The following is a 20,130-nucleotide window of genomic DNA, read 5'->3' as shown; positions in this document are numbered from 1 at the left end:
CCTGGGTGGCTCAGCGGTTTAGCGCTGCCTTTGGCCCAGGCCCTTATCTTGGAGACCTGGGATCGAGTCCCGCGTCAGGCTTCCTGCATGGAGCCTGCTTCTCTCTGTGTCTCTCATGAATAAATAAATAAAATCTTAAAAAAAAAAATCATCTTCTTTCTATGGATGAAGAAACCTGGGCACAGCAGCCCAGCCTGCCTCCCCCCTGTCTTCCCCACTCGCAAACCCAGGGAATTGCTCCAAGTGGCACAGGCTCCCTTCTGGTTCTGTGCGAAGACCGAGCTGGAGGCCTTTGGAAACTCCTCTCTCAAGACAGTCGTCTGGCTTTTCAAGACTTTAATTTTGCTGGAGAACAAGAATCGCCCTGTGCAGACTCTTGTGGGGGTGGGGGTAGGTGCATGTAAGCTTTTGGGGGAAAATTAAAGCATCAGCTTAATACTCCCCAGGTTGAGAAAGCTTTGGGGAAAAGAGAAATCCCAGCTGCATTTTGGAATATCACACTATTATTTTAGAGGATACAACCTTCTGGAGCCCAGATCAGTTTTGTGTGAATGCTTTGGCATAGCAGTGTAAAAAACGGGGCGCCAACTTCTTTGATACTCTGGCGGGGAGGGGGGCGGCTCTTTGAAATCATTCGGCTAACACGAAATATTGAAATTGGTATCCGGGCACTGGCCCCAGACAGCAGGGTGGCTTAGGTGTGCGATGCCGATGCCGGGGAGGCAGGATCCAGGGACTCTCCCCCACACTTACCTTCTTGGAACAACTGACAGTGATTGTGTGTGTGTGTGTGTGTGTGTGTGTGTGTGTGTGTGTGTGTGTGATGGCTGAGTTTTTACCACTGAAGATTCACCCTTTGGGTCAAAAAGAAAATCAAATGGAAACACAATAGAGGCCCTTCAGGATACTTCTCAGATGGTTGGCAGCCCGAGGCCTGGAGGACAGCTAGGAGGCACTGCCAGGCGACTTTGATTTGGAAAATGTGGGCAGAGTGAACTGCTGCCATACAGGGTCCTGGGAGGTCAGAGCAGGAGGGAGCAGGACTGGAAGCGGGACTGGGGTCCCCCAAGGTCAGCATCCACGCAGACAGGTGCACTGGTGCAAGAAGCTCCCGTCTTTTCCTAAGGGAAGTTATTTTTTTTTTTTTTAAATAAGACAGCCTTTCACAGTTACGAAGTATATAGCGAGTAACAGTGCCTTCCTCTCTTTGCTTTCTGAGCTTCCCTGACAGAGGAAATTAGGCGATGGATATATCTATATGAGAAAACAAAGAAATAAGGAATAGAGAAGCAGAAATCAGGAAATAAAATGCCAAGTTTACACCAATCCAAATTCCTTCCTTTTTTTTTTTTTTAAGATTTTACTTATTTATTCATGAGAAACACAGAGAGAGAGAGGGAGAGAGAGAGGCAAAGACATAAGCAGAGGGAGAAGCAGGTTCCCTGCAAGGAGCCTGATGCGGGGACTCGATCCTGGGACTCCGGGATCATGCCCCAAGCCAAAGGCAGACACTTAACCGATGAGCCGGCATCCCCCAACCCAGATTCCTGCTGTCCATGCTTTTGTGTATCCTTTCTACAGACATATTTTGTACCAAAATGAGCTGGTCCTATTCATGCCATTTTGTGACCTGCTTTTCTCAATGAACAGTCTCCACCTTTCCATGGATTTTCACCTCACCCACCACCCTTCTGGATTCCAGTTTCCCGACTGTACCCAGGCCCAGTACCCAGTACCCAGTACCCAGTACCCAGTACTCAGAAGTCCTTCGTAGCCTGTTTATCCTGACCCAGGCCCAATCTGAGCACCTGCTTCTTATTTTGCCTAGGTCTCTTTTAAGCTAGACTATTGAGAGGCCCCTGTCAGGGGCCCTGTAGAACGTCCCCTGCCCCAGGGGAGTGTCTGGGGGGGTCACTCCACAGAGATACTTTGCTCTTCGCCCTCAGTGCATCCAGTAATGACAGTGTGATCTAAAGGCTTGGAAAAAAAAAAAAAATAAAGGCTTGGAAAAAAAAAAAAAATAAAGGCTTGGTACACTCAAATGAGGCAGTTTTGGGTGAAACACATGGTGCCTGACCTGAGCCTATGACCCAAACCCTCCACCGGGCCCCCTTACTGACTAGGGCCCAGCTCCTCCACATGCGTTCTCTGTCTTTTGAATTTTTTTTCCTTCAAGAAAATTGTGTTTTCAGATAAGAGGAATAGAAAAGTCTGTTCAGGCCAGGTGTGAGGATGGATCCAGCTTTCCGATCCGCCACTCTCTCACGTGACAGGGTACAAATGATCTCACATTTCAGAGACTTATTTTTTGTCAGCAGTTAAATGACAACATCAATACTGATCTCCCATATGAAAGGGGAGTTTTGGAACCAAAGCAGGGTAGAAGTTGTTATGAAAATGATTTGTAAGGTTCAGGTTTCTGTACAAACAAAAGCTCTCGGCGATTGGTGGGATGTTGTGAAACCAGGGAAAGAGAGGAAATGCAGGGATGTCCACATTCATGATGCCAGCTTGGGTTGTTCTCCTTCCTAATAATAGAGGAGGACACTTAGGGGCTGATACATATTTGGGTCCACCCTCCCACCTCACCCCTGCACCAGCAGGGTGGACAGAAGGAAGGGCAGGGCTCCCAGCAGTGCTTTATAATCTTCAGTGCGAGGGGTGGGGAGCAAGAGAAAGGAAGAAGAGCCAAGTTTTGTTTTCAGATCTGTTGCTCTCGTTCAGCAATGAGCCCGTATGTTCTCTGGCCTTGCCTGGAGACCTGTGCATCCAGGCAGAGCTACAACAAGGAAGGTCTGGATCAACCCAATCCTGCTGAAGGAAGTGAAACCCCCTCCTGTGGGAAGTCACTTCCAAGTCAGCAGGCAGCTGCTCCAGAGACCGAGGACTGGAAGGCTCAGGGGCTCCATCAGCCTTACACCCAGGATAAAAAGCAGGGAGGAAAACAGAGAGGAGTAGGGGAGCCCCCCACCCCCAAGGATTGGCAGAGAGTCAGCCACCAGACTCCTGCCCTCTTGCTCCCACCACCCCACCACTCGCCTTTCTGGGGGGCTTTTGTGGGGGTCCTGGGACTCTGGGGCCGACTCACACTTGCTGCTGGACAGAGACACAGGGACAGGCACAGCTGTTTGAGCAGAAGGCCTGTGGGGAGGAGTTTACACAGTGGTCCCCATACACCCCCTGAACACCATGAGGGGGCAGGGGCCCTCCAGAGGGATGGGGCCGGCTGTGCTTCTCGTATGCCTGTGACTCCCAAGCCACTTGCTTCCACCATCACTTTCATCCTGCTTTGCTTGTTTCCCTTATTTTCTGTAGCAGAACCAAATATTTTAAGTCATACAGCAAAGACACCCTACAACTCCTAGACTGCCCTGTAAGCCCTCCGGGATCCACAGCTCCCCTCCCACCCTGTCCACATCTGCCCTCCCCACCCCCCAGGTCCACATCTCCCCTACCCACCCCCCAGGTCCACAACTGACCTCCCCATCCTCCCCTTCTGAAGCCCACAGGGACCACAGGCCCTCCCACTAGGCCTCCTTTGGTCCTGTCTGCTGAAAGTCCTCTCTCCTTCCTCCTTTTGCAGGGAGTGCTCACCAGTACCTTCCCTGGTGGCTCCCAACCTCTGCCTTCAGGAAGGGTAGCCAGTCTCAGGGAAGGCTGCTCATAGCAAAGCCTCCCTGAACCCCGGGCTCTCACCAGAGCTGTGTCTGCGCCCCTCATGCCCTACAGGATGGAGCAGAGTTTCCACCCAGGTGAGGACTGAGCTGGGGAAGACACTGATGATCTCCATCAGTGAAGCGTAACATGCTGAGCTAATGAAGCTTCTCTCTGCTCAGGCAATCCTTCCTTAAACTGTCATACTAGCATACATCCAGGTGATTATAAAAATAAATCCACCAGGGAAACATTTCTTATTGTAGGAGGAACTGTTGGTGGCTTGCCCAAAGGCCTGCCTGTCCCCTCCTTCCCTGTAGCAGGATGCCAGTTGGGGAAAGGAGGGGCCCACTGCCCAAGTCTAAGCCAGTTCTGTTCCTCCCAGCCACCCCACTCAGGGGAGGACTGGGGTGCCGGATGGGAGCGCATGGAGAATGGCTGTGTTCCCCGATGAGAGGGACACTCAGAGAAGGCAGTCTACCCCCAGTGCACACACACGTACACACAGCAACACAACACGTACCCACAGACCACACACCATATACAACACACATACCCATACCACACGTACGACACATATCCATAACACATGCCACACACAACACATTCACACATGCACACACAACATAATACAGACCACACACAACACCCATCATATACAATGCACATGCAACACATACTACAGACCAGCATACCGTACCCTAACCCAACGCACTACACATGCAGCACGCATATATACAACTCATACCACACACAACACGCGCACACATCTACAGAGAACACACAATACATGCCACATACAAAACACACAAAGCACAAACATGCATATACAACAGTACAATATAGACCACACGACTGTGCGTACACACACCACACACACTCAATTTATGCCACACAATGATACATACACTGATGTGTATGCACACCACCCCCTTCCTCTTGCTTTTGCATGCCGCCAGGTGAGGCTGTGTTTGGAGGCTTTGCTACCATGGTGCCATCCTGAGGAAATGGTCAAGGGCAGCACAGAGAAGCTGCCCCTGAGTCCTGAGGCCATTGATCTTGTGGATTGGATAATTTTGTACCCCTGTATCTCCAGATGTCCTGTTCTGTAAAAAACAACAAAAAACAAAAAACCTCTATTTAGTAAGCAATTTTTTTCATCCTGTATCCTGCCATTTGCAGCTGAAATCAGCCTAACTCTATCTGTGGGTAGATTTTAAATTTTAAATGTGTCTTACACATTTTTCAATTCTGTATGGTGCCTAGTGGATTGTCTTTTACAGATTAGTTGCTGAAGGGATGTTGCTTGAGTGAAACAGGGGATTGATGCCAAACAGTGGAAGAGGTCACCTCATACGCATGCCGCCCCAGGAGTATAGTTCTAGTGAGTACATAGTCCCTGGTATAAATGCTTTCACACTTACCAGTGTATTTGATCTTCTCAATAACTCTGTGAGATAGGTACTATTGTTGCCATCCCCACTTGATACAGTAGGAAACTGAGACGCAGAGAATGAAAGTGACTTCCCAGAGATCACAGAGCAAAGGAAGTGGTGGCAGGGCTGGGACGAGGGTGGGCCTAGTGAGACCCTCACCTTTCTACAAAGCGAAAGGGAATGCCCCAAACACTGAGTCGGTAAGCTAGACTGTGTCTTATTGCAGTCTTATGAAAATAAAAATTAAATTTAAAAAAGCTCTAAAATAAAATACAATAAATTTAAAAAATAACGTAAAGTTCAGGATGAACAAAATATTAAAATTATCAATAAAGGGATGCCTGAGTGGCTCAGCAGTTGAGCATCTGCCTTCCGCCCAGGGTGTGATCCTGGTGACCTGGGATCGAGTCCCATGTCAGGCTCCCTGCATGGAGCCTGCTTCTCCCTCTGCCTGTGTCTCTGCCTCTCTCTGTGTGTCTCTCAGGAATAAATAACTAAATAATAAAATAAATAAGTAAAATAAAAATAAAATTGTCAACAAAGAGAGATTCGTCCCTGTACTTGTACCACCTGGCCTTACTCACCTCATCCTGATCTCAGCGGTGAAATCAAACCTTACTTACAAAACGAAGTGGCCAGCCTAGGGGCCAGAGTTTGCTGATTGGATTTTTTTTTTTAACTATTGCACCAAAATATAATCTATCTTGATTAATGAGTTTTTTGATGCCCCCTTAGATTTTCTGCCCAAGGTTCCCATGGCCCCTTGGAGTGTTGGAGTGTTGGTGTGTATGGCAAGCACATTTAGTATGTGTGAAACTAGAACTGAAACTAGATACCTGTAGGCCTGGGACAAAGATTTCAGCCTGCACAGAAGCCAGAGATACAGGAAGGGGTAAATAGAAGCACAGGGGAGTGAGGGTGAGTGTGGGAGGGGAGGGGTAAGAGGCTGGAGGAGGGGTGCTGGAAGGATGAGGGGCAGGAGAGAGGGCAAGTGGTGGGGAGGGGGCCTCAGAGGAATGTTCCAGCAGAGTGCTGTAGAAGTGACTGTAAAAAGTTGTCTCAAGTACCACCTTGTGAAGTACCAGGCACGGCTGGCACAGAGGAGAAAGGAGAGGCTGCGTGTTAAGTGACCTGCTTGGCCAAGGTCACATGCTTTCGGTTGGGATACCAGAACCTACCCAAGGTGAGCCCAGGGCTCTTCGCCCCGCATCTGCTGCTTTTCTATTTTATTCGGTGACTGCCTTTGGGAAGGAGCAAGGTTGCAAATATGTGTCCTACACGTGGCAGCACACTTTGCTGTCTGCATTGATGTGACTTCACTGCTCCATTGTCTTCCTCGAGGTGAGTGTACTCTTCCAGAAAACTCTTGCCCCAAAAGTTGCAAATTACTTTGGCTTTCCAGAATCTTCCTGAAAGACCCATCAGCTTCTCAATAGAAAGCATCATAGATGGTTTACCGCTCTGCTTCAAAAATCATTGTCTTGCCGTGGTCACCAGTCTTATCCATTGCATTACTGATGTTACCCCATCCTAATGAAGGCCCCTGTGCTTGAAAACCAACCTTCATCCAGACTCCAGAATCCTGACGAAGATTCCTGCCTTTGCCTCCTCCCCATGGATCTCCTCCCTGAGCCCCGCAAGGGTAAACACAGCTTCATTTGTGTATCAGCAGATTATTTGGGTGATATTTCAGGGATCTGGAATTTGATAACAAAGAAAAAGAGGTGAAAGAGAAGAGACATCACTAGAGACAGGTAATGCCACCATGCAGCAGCAGGAACATTCCAGGGCCCAGCACCCACATGGTACATGAGACTTACGTGTACAGCAGGAGAAATGGTGGCCATGGCCAGCATGTCATGCCAGGGTTAAATTCGCTGCTCTCATGCCACCTGGATGTGTTGTAAACTTGGTTCCCACCCCCCAGGTAGAAGGAAAGGTTACATTTACTAAGAATGGTCTTTCAGGTTCATTGTCCTTTCAGGAAAAGGTTCAGTGTTTCTGATTCTACAGCCCCCGTGTCATTCCCTTCCCAAGATGGTGTCTGGGTGAGCCAAGCTTACTGAGCCCTCCAGGCAGCAGCCAGGACCCATGACCTCTCAACAAGGGCCACCACTCACTTACTGGCCACTTCAGCAGGGGATGCTCCCTGCTGGCCTTGCCTCATGTCTCTCTCCAAGGGACACAGTCTGACTCCCATTTGTTCTCCTGCAGGGAGCACAGTAGGCAGGTTTACCTGCCGGGTCCGGATTTCTCCTTCACAGCAGCCACCGTCTACCCAGGGAGTCCTCTGACATGTGAGCAACTTTCTGTGCCCTCCACGAGACCCACACAGCTGGGAGTGACCTCCCCAGCATTTGTCCTTCCATGCCCAACTTCACTACTTGCACACAGATGGGACACTCTGTGTTGGATTGAGGACTCCGAGATGTTTTCTGCCCAGAGTCCTACATGGGCTGTAGGACTAAAGACCTCTCTCCATGTCCCTTAAACTCTTCACATGACCACCCTCCTGCACAACATCAGCCCAGAGAGGAAGTCAGGGCCTGTATTTTTTACCCCAGGGCTGTCGTAACCAAACAGACTGGGAGACTCAGCCAACAGAAATATCTTGTCTCATAGTTCTGGATGCTGGAGGTTGAAGATTGGGATGTCACTAGGATTGGTTTCTCTTGGGGCCTCTCTTCAGCCTGTGTGTCTTTTGTCTTTACGTGGTCTTCCCCCTGTGTCAGGCTGTGTGCTAAACCCCTCTTCTTATAAACACCACTCACATTGGATTAGAGCCCAACCCATATGACCTCATCTCACCTTAATTATTTTTTTTAAAGATTTTATTTATTTATTTATTTATTTATTTATTTATTTATTTATTTGACAGAGACAGAAAGAGAGAGCACAGCAGGAGGAGAGGGAGAAGGGAAGCAGGCTCCCCGCTGAGCCCAATTGGGGGCTCCATCCCAGGCCCCTGGGATCATGACCTGAGCTGAAGGCAGATGTTTAACCGACTGAGCCACCCAGGTGCCTCTCACCTTAATTACTTCTTTAAAGGCCCTCTCTCTAAACACAGTCACAGTCTGATGTACTGGGGTTAGGGCTTCCACATATGAAATTTGGGGCCACAGGGAGATGAGGGAACACAATTTAGTCCATTACAGGGCCCTTCTCTGGTGTGTCCTGCATGCTCTGTTCTGTTCTCTGTGCAATTCCCAGGAGCCAGAAGCCCAGTTGTGTGTTTCCTTTTCCTTTCCAGATGGGGATGTTCCCGTTTTCCCTTTCTGATCTACTGTCTCCCCTTCCAAAATGGCAAATTGCTATTATGGGACACATGGTTTCCAGGGGGAAAGAAATGAGAAATCCATTAGTTTAACATTGTCAAAGTATTATCTTTCTTACCTTTATGTGGATATTATGGATAAGCCTGGCAAACTGGGTGAGGAAAGGAGTTGAAAACATTGATTTGCAGAAGGAGCATCAAGGCACCTGTGAGCCAGTATACCTCCAGAAAGAAAGGGTGTGTATGCAGTGGATTCACCAAGGCTCCAGGGATGCCGTGGGACTGCTTCCTCAGCCTTTACATGCTGAGGAAGAAAGGCCCCTGCCGTCTGAGAGAGTTTGCTCCTTGACTCTAAACCATTGGGACTCCAGTAGAAGCCAGAACCATAGGAGAAGGAGCCCTTTCCCCAACTGGAGAGCCTCCCTGGGGCTCTGAGATTCCAGAAGAAAGGGATAATTTCTAAACAGGGTAAAGATTCTGCAGTGACAAAGTGGGTTTAGCAAGCTAACAAACATTCAGATCTTGGTGATAATGGGACTTCTTTTGCACCCTCAAGCCATGAGGGCTGGGAATACCCAGATTCTTTGAATTGGATTGAAAAGGAAAAAAAAAAAAAAAAAAAGGAAGGCCTGGTTAATTGACAATATTTTCATGGCCGTTTGTTCTTAAATAAGCGGTTTATCATGTACCTTTTGACCTATGATCCCTTTCAACTTTAATGAAATTTGTTTCTTGGGTGGAATTTTTATAATTTTTCTTTCTGTATTGGAGTAGTTGTCAGTATTTGATGTTGAGCCTGAAGCGAGCTGAACATTCTTTAGAAGTTTTCAAGGTATCTGATTGAGTTTATCAGCTTCTTTTTCATAGCTTCTTTACGGCCTCTTTGAATGATTAAAGAGTTCTTTCAAAATTGTGCTGAGCTTGAAGTGATAATGAAACACTCCTAATCAGAAAGTAGCTGTACAGACATGGTTGTTTGGTACAAAGGCTGGTTTACTGAATAAGGAAGGACCAACAGCTCCCCCTAGTGAAATAAGGGAGCTACCAAATGTTTATGCTAGCTACCAGGAACCCCGTTCAATCAGCCCGAATGCCAGTGTAAGCCTCATTTTATTGCAGATTTTCACAAGTAGAATAAAAAATGGTAAGTGCAGGTTCTAATTATCCGGAAGAAGTAAAACAATATATCAATTGTTCTTTTTTGTAACTCAAAGACTTTATGATATGACACATTTATTTAAATAGCCTTAAACCTGAAAAAAAAAAACACAGATAAAAGTGAATCTAATGATCTCAGAACAATCATTCATCTTAGCTTATCAAAACATAATCAGAAGTATTTATCAAAAGAAGAGCAGATATTGCTGTACTATTGGTAAGACCAAAATATTTTGACTGGATTTTCATGAAGATTTATTAAATATGGTTAATTTGGGGGGCCTTGAGAGAAATTTGAAACTGTCAAGAAAGAAATATATATTTAATTTTTCTTTTCAGAATTTTCTGCAAGTGTGAACAATGCTTAGTAGAGATTGGTGACATTCATTACTGTCTTTCCTAGTTGCCTCATTCAGCTAAATGGAAAATTATTCTGCATAATTTTAAGTTAATGTACAATGAGAGAGAAGAGATTCCCAGAAGTTTCTGAAAATTAAATGAAAGAGACCCAAAGGCCAAAGTTACACAGAGCCGCAAATTGCATAGAGAAATCAAATCAATAAGGTTTGATAATCTAATGGAAAAGGTTTGACAGAAGAGAAATCTTCTTTCAGAAGAAATTACTTCTTTCAGACTCTCCTGGTCACTGACTAGAAACACGGATTGGTGGTACTCATTCACAGTCTAATCACACTCATTTATTATGGGTTAGAGGCAAACAAGTATCAAATTAAATTTTAAAATGTAAGCCACGGAGAGTTGGTTAACATTTACTATAAGCCCATCATTTTTTTGCATTTAATAAAATGAACAAAGAGAAGATCAAGCTTTGAACCAGGAAGTGAGGGATCCCTGGGTGGCGCAGCGGTTTGGCGCCTGCCTTTGGCCCAGGGCGCGATCCTGGAGACCCGGGATCGAATCCCACATCAGGCTCCGGGTGCATGGAGCCTGCTTCTTCCTCCGCCTGTATCTCTGCCTCTCTCTCTCTCTCTGTGACTGACTATCATAAATAAAATAAAATAAAATTTAAAAAAAATTGAACCAGGAAGTGAAAATTCAAAGTCGTTTGGGTTTTCAGGCAGAAAATCCAAATCTAACTGTTCATGGTCAGCTAACAGAGTTTCTGCTATGAATACCTAGAAAAACAAGTTTCAGAGAAATCAGTTTTTATTAACAGAACCTGAATGGTTCATGTCTTCAATATGTCTTCAACTAATATATCTTCATGTGTATAATTTCTGGAGGGATCTAAATGTAAAGTCCTGCTTTTGTCCAGCAGTGGTTATTTGGGCCTATCTGTCCCACCCAGGCCTCTTCAGCTGCACCTGTCCCAACCACAGAACTGCATGGACAGGAGCTGAGCCCACTCCTTCCGGCTTAGGAGACAGGCTATCCTATCTCTCATTTGCCTACTTTCAAAACCCTCTGTGCTTCCTTAGTGACCTTGTTTTTTGATTCTACTTTTTTTCCTCTCCCTATGTAGAGACTCTCAAAAACTTAGCTATGAGGTCAAAAAAGAACAACAATAATTTTTTTTTAAGATTTTACTTATTTATTCATGAGAGACACAGAGAGAGAGACAGAGGCAGAGACATACACAGAGGGAGAAGCAGGCTCCACGCAGAGAGCCCAATGTGGAACTCGATCCCGGGACTCCAGGATCCCGCCCTGGGCCAAAGGCAGGCGCTAAACTGCTGAGCCACCCAGGGATCCCCGAACAACAATAATTAAAAACAGAAGTGTGTTCTCCAAAAGTAGCATCTTTTCAATCATTGTAAGTGAGACTATGTGGATATAACATGACTGTTGTTAAGAATAAGGCGAAAAGACAGAAGAGAGTGTGATTTTGTGATTCCACCAGCCTGGGGACAGATACCCTGACCAGTTTTTCTGCTGATATATGCCACATATGCTAGAGTACAGGATGACTAGAACATCCAGTTATGCCCACAAGCAGTTGAGGCAAATATATAGGCCAGAAACAAAGTGAGAATGCAACGTGAAATAGAAAGTAGACAGGAGTTTAGCCCTTGAGAACACTTGCTGAACCTAGAGGCTTGGTCTTTGGTTTTTATGGTTGATCCAAGAAAAGTATAATATGAGACCCCCTTATATTAAGCTAGAACCTCAAACAATCACCTACTTGGTGACAGTGTGGGCTGTAAGTGCTGACCCCTGCCCCCAGAGGGGGGTGAGGCCAACTGACTAGCTTGAGTCCTTGAGCTAGAGAGAGGAACAGATTTTCCTGAGAAGTAATCACTACCAGGGGCCCTACACCTTGGATTCAGCCAGTGTTGGTGGTCCAGAATTTTTTGAACCATAATTTAGTTTATAGTCTACCCAGGGCTGTTGGTGGGATAACTGGCAAAGCAGACCAAAGTGATCTCTGGAAACATTTACCTTCAAGTGAGGCCTCCAAGGATTCCCTCAAAGAAAATTCCAGAAAACATGGAATGGCTCAAAATAAAGATCACAAAACACACAAGGAGTCACAGTGTCATGATTGAGAGCCAACAAAAACACAGCAGAACCAGACCTGAGAGATAGCAAGTACTGAAATTATCAGATGCAAAACATAATGTAAGAGTGTTTAATATGTTCTAAAGGAAAAAAAAGTGAGAGCCTAAAATAATAATAAAAAAAAGCAGGGTTGCATGGGTGGCTCAAGTTGGTTAGACGTCTGCATTCAGCTCAGGTCATGATCTCAGGGTCCTGGAAGAGCCCCCGCATTGGGTTCCCTGCTCAGTGGGGAGTCTGCTTCTCTCTCTGCCCCTCCTCCCCACTCATGTGCTCTCTCCTTCTCTCAAATAAATAAATAAAAATCTTTAAAAAAATAATTTAAAAAGCAGTTTTAAAAGTAACTGAATAATTTCTAGGCAAGATATGTATAATAACTGGCAGGAAAACAGTTGACTGGTTTAGCAGCAGTTTATACCTAAAGAGACCATTGCAAAATGGAAGCCAATTCTGAAGACATTATCCAGAGTTCAGCACTTGGGACCTGCACCTGCTGGCACATCTGACAGAGATGTTAAGAGACACGGTAGCTAGACGGGCAAGGTCCCCTGTAGGAATGCATCCCAGGCAATATTTGAAAAGAGAATAACTGTGGATTTTTTTAAAGCTGATAAAAATCTTCAATTCACAGACTATACCCAACAATTTCCAAGTACAATTAAGAGAAAAAGAAAAAGACATGCCCATTTAGTTGTATCATGGCGAGACAAACAGATCTTTGAAAAAGCCAGAGAGAAAACACAGACTAACTACAATTGAATGACATTTCGTCTGAGATCTGATTTTTCCACAGGCAACGGCGGGATGCCCAGGACGTGAAATGGTATTTTTAGCGTGTGTAGAGGAAATAGATGTCAACTTAGAATTGTATTCTTGGAAAAAAATTATCAGAAATGATTGTAAAGTAAAATCGTTCTCAGACCAATATAAACCAACCTTTGTTAAGGAAATTCTGAAGAATGCACTTCAGGAAAAGGCAAGTGACTCCAAAATATAGATCTGAGATGCAAAGAAAGGATGCTGAGAAAAGATAAATGTAAGCCCTGGCTGTATAAAATAATAGCCATACATCCTGTAAGATTAAACAAAAACAGGGAAAAAAATGCACCACAAAAGGAGTATTACAAATTACAGTGTTTCAAATTCCTTGTGTCATTTAAGAAAACTATAGAAGTATCTATTGACTTTAAACTCTGTTAAGTTAAATAATATGTCAAATTTTCTGACATGGCTGCTATATGCCACCTATATGCCAAAGACTCCAATATTTGGTTTGCTCAGCACTCCAGGTGCATACATCAAACTGTTTGACATCTCTACTTGGATGCCTATTAGATAAGCCAAATTTACATGTCCGAAAGGTAACTCCTCGTTGGCATCCTCCCAAAGTCCCCAAACAAACCCGATCCTGCTTGCAAGCTTTCCTATCTCATGTGATTGCAACTCCATCCTTCCACTTGCCTAATACAAAACCCCCTTTTTCAATTTATCAGGAAGACTAGGTGACTCTCTCTTAAAACTATTTCCAGATCATCCTCTCCACTTCCCACCACTGACACCCTGCTCCAAGCCAGCATTGCTTCTCACCTGTATTATTGCAATAGGCTTCTGTCTCCCCACCTCTATCACTGGAACCCTAGATTTTGTTTCTCTTATGGCATCAGGGTAATCCTTTCAAAAATATTAAGTCAGATCATAACAGTCCTCTGCTCAAAAACCTGAAATGGCTTCCCATTTCAGCCTAGAGTAAGAGTGAAAGGCCGCAGGATCATCCTTACAAAAGCCCCCCATGACCTCCGGCTCTGCTTCCCCTGCCCCTCTCTTCCCTGGCTGCTCTGACTTCTATCTCCTGTCCTCCCAGGACTGTGCTCCCTCCTCTTCCTGGTGTGCCAAGCACACTTCTGCCTCCTGCAGTGCACTGGTAGTTTCCCTACCTTGAATGCACTTATTTCAGACATTTACAGGACTAACCCCTCATTGTCTTCAAGATTTGCTCATATACCCTTTTCTCTGAGCCCCACTCTCTTTAATATTGCAAATGCCTCCCCGCTCCAGCCATCTGGCACTCCTAACCTCATTACCCTGCTCCATGTTTCCGCTTTTCTCTAGTACTTACCACTTTGAGTATGCTGTTTAATTTGCTTATTTATTGTATCTACTGTTTATCGTTTCTGTCTTCAGTTCTCTCTCACACACACACTGAGATATAAGATCCATGAGGACAGGAACCTTCTCTCTTTCCTGGTGTGCCAGTCTATCCGAGCACCCGTGACCTGGCGGCTTGAGTGGTGGTGTGAGGCCAACTCTGCTCCTGAGGAGATGGCACCCTTGACCACCACCACTTCTCAGGATGAGATGCTGTGCTATCCACTCACAATCCCGATGGCCAAACAGGACTCATGGATCGGATCATCCGAGTCCCACATGGTTGGTTTCCTTCCTGCCCCACTGGGTAAGGTTGGCTCTAGTTCTGCCGGGCAATCAGGTGATTCCTCTGCCTGCCTGCCTTTCCCCAGGCACAAGGAACCCAAAGCGTCCTGCAGCAATGGTGACTTACAGTTCAAGGGGATCCCTGCTCTGTCTCTCGGTGTGTGTGTTTACAGAAACAGCAAGGTGCATAATCCTTGAGGACACAACTTTGACCCAAAAAGGGAGTCACAAGATACATGCAGTGTGATTCCAATTTTACATGACATTTAAGAACAGTTGTCCCAGAAAAAAAAAAAAAAAAAGAACAGTTGATTATATATTTTATGTATATATATATATATACACACACACACACACACACACACAAAGAATACTTACATACTATGTATACATATACTATAAAATATTTGGGAATGTGAACATGTATAATAAAATAATGTAGGAAAGCACTGGAATTAATTAGTTGTAAGTGAAAAATCACCGCTCCCTCTAAGTGAAGAGGGAAGGCAGTGGGACAAATGTGGGACTTTCAAGGTCATGACAACAAGCCATTTCTTTATCTAACCTGTGGGAACACAGAATTATGCCACATTCTTTTCCCTTGCCTGTCTTTGTATCTGCTCAATACATATTTTTTAAAAGTTTTATTGGTAGATTTGAAAGAGAGAGAGAGAGAAAGAGCATGAGCAAGGGGAGGGGCAGAGGGAGAGGGAGAAACAGAATCCTCACTGAGCAGGGAGCCCAATGTGGAGCTCAATCCCAGAACCCTGACATCATGACCTGAGCCGAAGGCAGATGCTTAACCTACTGAGCCACCCAGGTGCCTCTCAAAATTGTTGAATTACTCAGGTGGGAGATTTATGTGAAATAGAAAGTTGAGTAAAATACAATAGTGCCCTCAAGGTGCTTGCCGGCTAGTGAGAGAAGCAGACATGTCCTTAAATGATCATAGTACAAAGCAGAGATTAAAAAGGACATAGGAATCTTACACATCAAATGACAGAGAGCTAAATGGAGCACATTAAATGGCCAGAGAAGGTTTATAAAAGGAGTGGCACTGACGATGGAGCTTGGAGGAAGAGTGTATGCTGATTGTAGGTGAATCCTGGTGAGGAGAGCCAGGGATGGCTTAGCACTGGGACCAGAAGTCACAGAGAAGGGCACAGGAGACAGCAATCACTGCAGACAGGATTCCAGCTGAAAACACACGGAAGGCATGGACATTTCATCTGTTTCTCAAATGTTGGTTGTAAGAGTTTAGGGTAGGAAATTGAAAATAAAAGCACCAACTGTGAATGGTAATTTATGCACATCTCTTTATTGCTTAGCCAGACTCTATTGGAAGGCCAACCTTGCTCTGTCCTTACACATTCTCGTGGAGCAGGTAATCTGCCTTTAACTACAACTTGAAAGCTGGTGCTCAGGTGAAAGTCCCACCCGAGACAAATGGCTGGTGAGGACATGGAATGTTATATTTTCTGTATACCTTCCAACCTTACAGCATAAAGCTTTGCATTGCAGAGCAACCCATGTCCTTCAATGGCTATCAGATGTATTTTAGATAAAAGAAAAAGTCAAAGATATATGTGGAAAGAAAACATACCCCTAGTAACAATGAGATTGTCACTAGGAATTTGAGAGTCAGTGGAGAGTGAGTCATTTACAAAGAAAACTCTTTTATGGACTCTTTTTATTGGGAATTACATGTGCTCCATAGGCAGTCTCAGTCCTGGAGCTTCCAGGGATTTACAGTGATTATCCAGCATGATCAGTAAACTGGCCCACAACTCACCCGAGTTGGCTGGAGTACGGGGTACTTTGCATTTTGTGATTGAAAATCCTTTCAAACTGTCTCTTATAACTTTGGTTTTATTTTAATTCTAGTAACCTATTAAAGTTCCATGATTTGGGGGATTTATTGGTTGAATTTGGGCCAATAGAAACAGAATCTCTAATAGGCCAATTGCAGTGTTTCCCAAGAGACTTGGATACTAAACAGAGCAAGTATTGTGATTGGTCCAGTAGTCACAAAACCTGAATTGTAACTTTGGATCTAGCACTGTGTGGGCATGGGAACTTAAACAAAACACCTCACCTCTCGGAGGTCAGAATTATGTTCTAAATAATGCACCTCTGTGCCTCCCAGTTTCACAGGGTTCTCGTGAAAATCAGAAAGTGAAAGTAGTATTTGCTTGAAAACTAAAAGGCCCAGCAAAGAAATGTATTATTTTTCCTAATTGAACAATTTAGAAAAAGAATCAACTTTTCCATTTTTTTTTTCTTAAGATTTTATCTATTTATTCATGAGAGACACAGAGAAAGTGAGAGGCAGAGGGAGAAGCAGGCTCCATGCAGGGAGCCCGACAGGGGATTCGATCTCGGGGCTCCAGGATCACACTCTGGGCCGAAGGCAGCGCTAAACTGCTGAGCCACCGGGCTGCCCAAACTTTTCCAATTTTCTTGAGGTAAATTGATAGGAAATAAAAGCGCATGTTTAAAAGACAACTTGATAAATTTTGGCATTATATACATACATACACACACATCATGTATATACATCTCCTCAGCTTTCTTTATACCCCTTGGTAATCTTTCTTGCCCTTCTCTCTGCCACCACACCTCCAGGTCATCAGCAATGTACTTTCTGTCACTATAGATTAATTTGCATAGTCAGTTGTATACAAATGGGATCAAAAAGTATGCACTCCTTTGTGTGGCTTCTTTCACTTAGCATAATTACTTTCGGATTCTCTTATCTTGTTATGGATATCCATAGTTTGTTACTTTTTATTGCTGAAAATTATTTCTATTGCGTCGTACGTATATACTCTAATTCTCTTCTCTGTTCACTTCTTGGTGGACATTTGAATTTCCAGTTTTTGGCTATTATGAATAAATCCACCATGAATATTCCGGTATAAGTCTTTGTGGAGAGATATGCACTCATTTATCTTGAGTAAATATCTAGGAGTGGAACAACTGGATTAAGTGGTAAGTGTATGTTTAAGTTTTTAAGAAACTATCTGGGTGTTTTAGAAAATGATTATGCCATTTTACAGTCCCACCAACAGTGTATACGGGTTAAAGTTGTTCCATATGCACACCAACACTGAGTGTGGATAGTCTTCTGAAATTCAGCTATTCCAGTGGTTGTATAGTGATATTTCATTTGGCTTTGATTTGCATTTCCCTAATGATGTTGCACATATTTTGACACACTGATTTGCTATGCACGTATCTTTTTGATGAGATGTCCAAATGTTTTGCCAATCTTTTAATGGGTTGTTTGTTTTCTTATTACTGAATTCTGAGAATCCTTATATAATCGGCTCCAAGTCCTTTATTGGATATGTGACTTGCAAATATTTTCTTCCAATTCATACCTTATCTTTTTCTTCTTTTAATAGTGTCTTTCAAAGAGTAGATATTCCCCACATTTATGGAGTCCATTGTCAGGGTTTTTTTTTTTTTTTTTTTTTGAGTTGTGTTTTTGGTGTTATGTAAGAAGTCTTTGTCTAATACAAGATCACAAATGATTTTCTTTTATATTTTCTCCTAAAAGTTTTATAGTTTTACATTTTACATTTGAGTCTATGATGCATTTTTATATATGGCATGAGCTATGGGTAGAGGTTTGTTCTTTTCTTCCTCTCTTCTTCCTCTTCTTATTCTTGTTCTTCTTTTGCATAATCAGTTGAAAAGACTATCCTTTCACCATTAAGTTACACCTTTGTCAAAAATCTGTTGGATATATATGTGTACATATTTGGAATACTTTTGGACTCTCTATTTGTCTATTTTTATGCCAAGACTACACTGACTGGTTTGCTGTAGCTTTATAATATATCTCAAAATCAGTTTAAGTCCTCCAACTTTTTTCCTTTTCTTCAAAGATGTTTTGGTTTTTTGCATTTCCTACAAATATTAGAATTAGCTGGTCAATTTCAATAAAAAAATGCTTGTTGAGGACAGCCCCGGTGGCGCAGCGGTTTAGCGCCTCCTGCAGCCCAGGGTGTGATCCTGGAGACCCTGGATCAAGTCCCACATCAGGCTCTCTGTATGATGCCTGCTTCTCCCTCTGCCTGTGTCTCTGTGTCTCTCTCTGTCTCTACGAATAAATAAATAATTTAAAACATCTTTAAAAAAATGCTTGTTGAGATTTATCAAATCACAGACCATTTTGGGTACAATTGATGTTTTAACATCAGTTGAATCTTCAAATCCATGAACATCATTTCTCTTAGCAATGTTTTGTGGTTTTCTCTCTTTTTTTTTAAAGATTTATTTATTTATTCATGAGAGACAGAGAGACAGAGAAAGAGAGAGAGAGAGAGAGAGAGAGAGAGAGAGAGAAGCAGGCTCCATGCAGAGAGCCCAACGTGGGACCCGATCCTGGGACTCCAGGATCACGCCCTGAGCCGAAGACAGACGCTTAACCGCTGAGCCACCGAGGGATCCCTAAATATTTCATAATCTTAATGACATTGTAAATAGTGTTTTCTGCTTCACTTAAATGTATATTTATTGCTAGGCTAAGAAATAAAATATTTTTTGTACATTGACATTGTATCCTGGAACCTTGCTAAACTTACTCATTAGTTATTTTAGTTTCTTATATATTTGTAGAATTTTCTGTGTTGTTTGAGAATAAAACTGTTTCCCTTCTTTCTTTCTGATCTAGAAGACTTGGCTTTCTTTTCTCTCTCTTATTTCATTGGCTAGGACCTCTAGTACAATGTTAGCTGTAGGTATTTTGTAAATACTGTTTATCAGATCAAGGAAGTTTCCTTCTGTTTCTTATTTGTAGAAAGCTTTTTTTTTTTTTTAAATCAGGAAAGAATGTTAACTTTTGTCACATGATTTTTTTCTGTGTCTATTTTGAGATGACTGTGTAGATTTTCTTTTTTTAGTTTGTTAATATATGAATTATACTGATTGGTTTTCAGAAGAAAATCAATTAGCATTTCTAGAAACAACCACATTCGTACATGATGTATTAGCTTGTTTAGTATATTGCTTGGTTAAATTTATTACAGATTTATTTGTTAAGGATTTTTACATTCATATTCTTGAGGGATATTGGTTGATAGTTTTCTTTCCTGTAATACTTTTGTCTGGTTTTGGTATCTGAATAATGCTGGCCTCATAGAATGTGTTAAGTATTCCCTCCTCTGCAATGTCATTGAAGAGTTTGTATAGAACTGGTATTATTATTTCTTCCTTAAATATTTGATGGATTTTAACCAGAGAGGCGAGTGCTGCATAGAGATAGCCCTGAAGATCTGTGAAAGGGCCTCCTCCCAATATGCAACAGAGTCATATTTTCTTGCTTCTTCTCCTGCATAGCATTTTCTGATTTGATAACAGGCTAAACTCTAGGAAACAAACTGAGAGTTGCTAAAGCGGAGGTGGCTGGGGTGAAAGGATAATGGGGTGACGGGCATTAAGGGACACATGTGATGTAATGAGCACTGGATGTTATATGCAACTGATGACTCATTAAATTTTACCTCTGAAACTAAAAAAAAACAAAACAAAACCGAAAAACCTAAAACAAACAAAAAAACATTGTTTACTTTACCTTGTTAGAGTCTGGATATTTTGTGTTACTATATATGTTTTTGAATTTTGGAATGCCATTTATTTCCATGAAAAGGGTTG

The 20,130-nt window shown here is 43.3% G+C and overlaps 1 long non-coding RNA gene across 1 annotated transcript in view; it reads right to left on the bottom strand.

Moving 5' to 3' along the window:
- Positions 1 to 3,558: 3,558 nt before the first annotated feature.
- The window catches only part of LOC121472679, a 69,659-nt gene continuing 53,087 nt past the window's right edge, over positions 3,559 to 20,130 (bottom strand). The window contains exons 3-4 of the long non-coding RNA XR_005982976.1: positions 6,652 to 6,787; positions 3,559 to 4,760 (exon numbers count right to left, since the gene is read on the bottom strand). This is a non-coding gene — a long non-coding RNA (uncharacterized LOC121472679). The remainder of the gene's footprint in view (positions 4,761 to 6,651; positions 6,788 to 20,130) is intronic.

The sequence above is a fragment of the Vulpes lagopus genome, chromosome 1 (assembly GCF_018345385.1).
Source record: "Vulpes lagopus strain Blue_001 chromosome 1, ASM1834538v1, whole genome shotgun sequence".
NCBI lineage: Eukaryota > Metazoa > Chordata > Mammalia > Carnivora > Canidae > Vulpes > Vulpes lagopus.
Note: the sequence above shows the minus strand (reverse complement) of the source record. Positions and strands in the feature narration are given on the sequence as shown.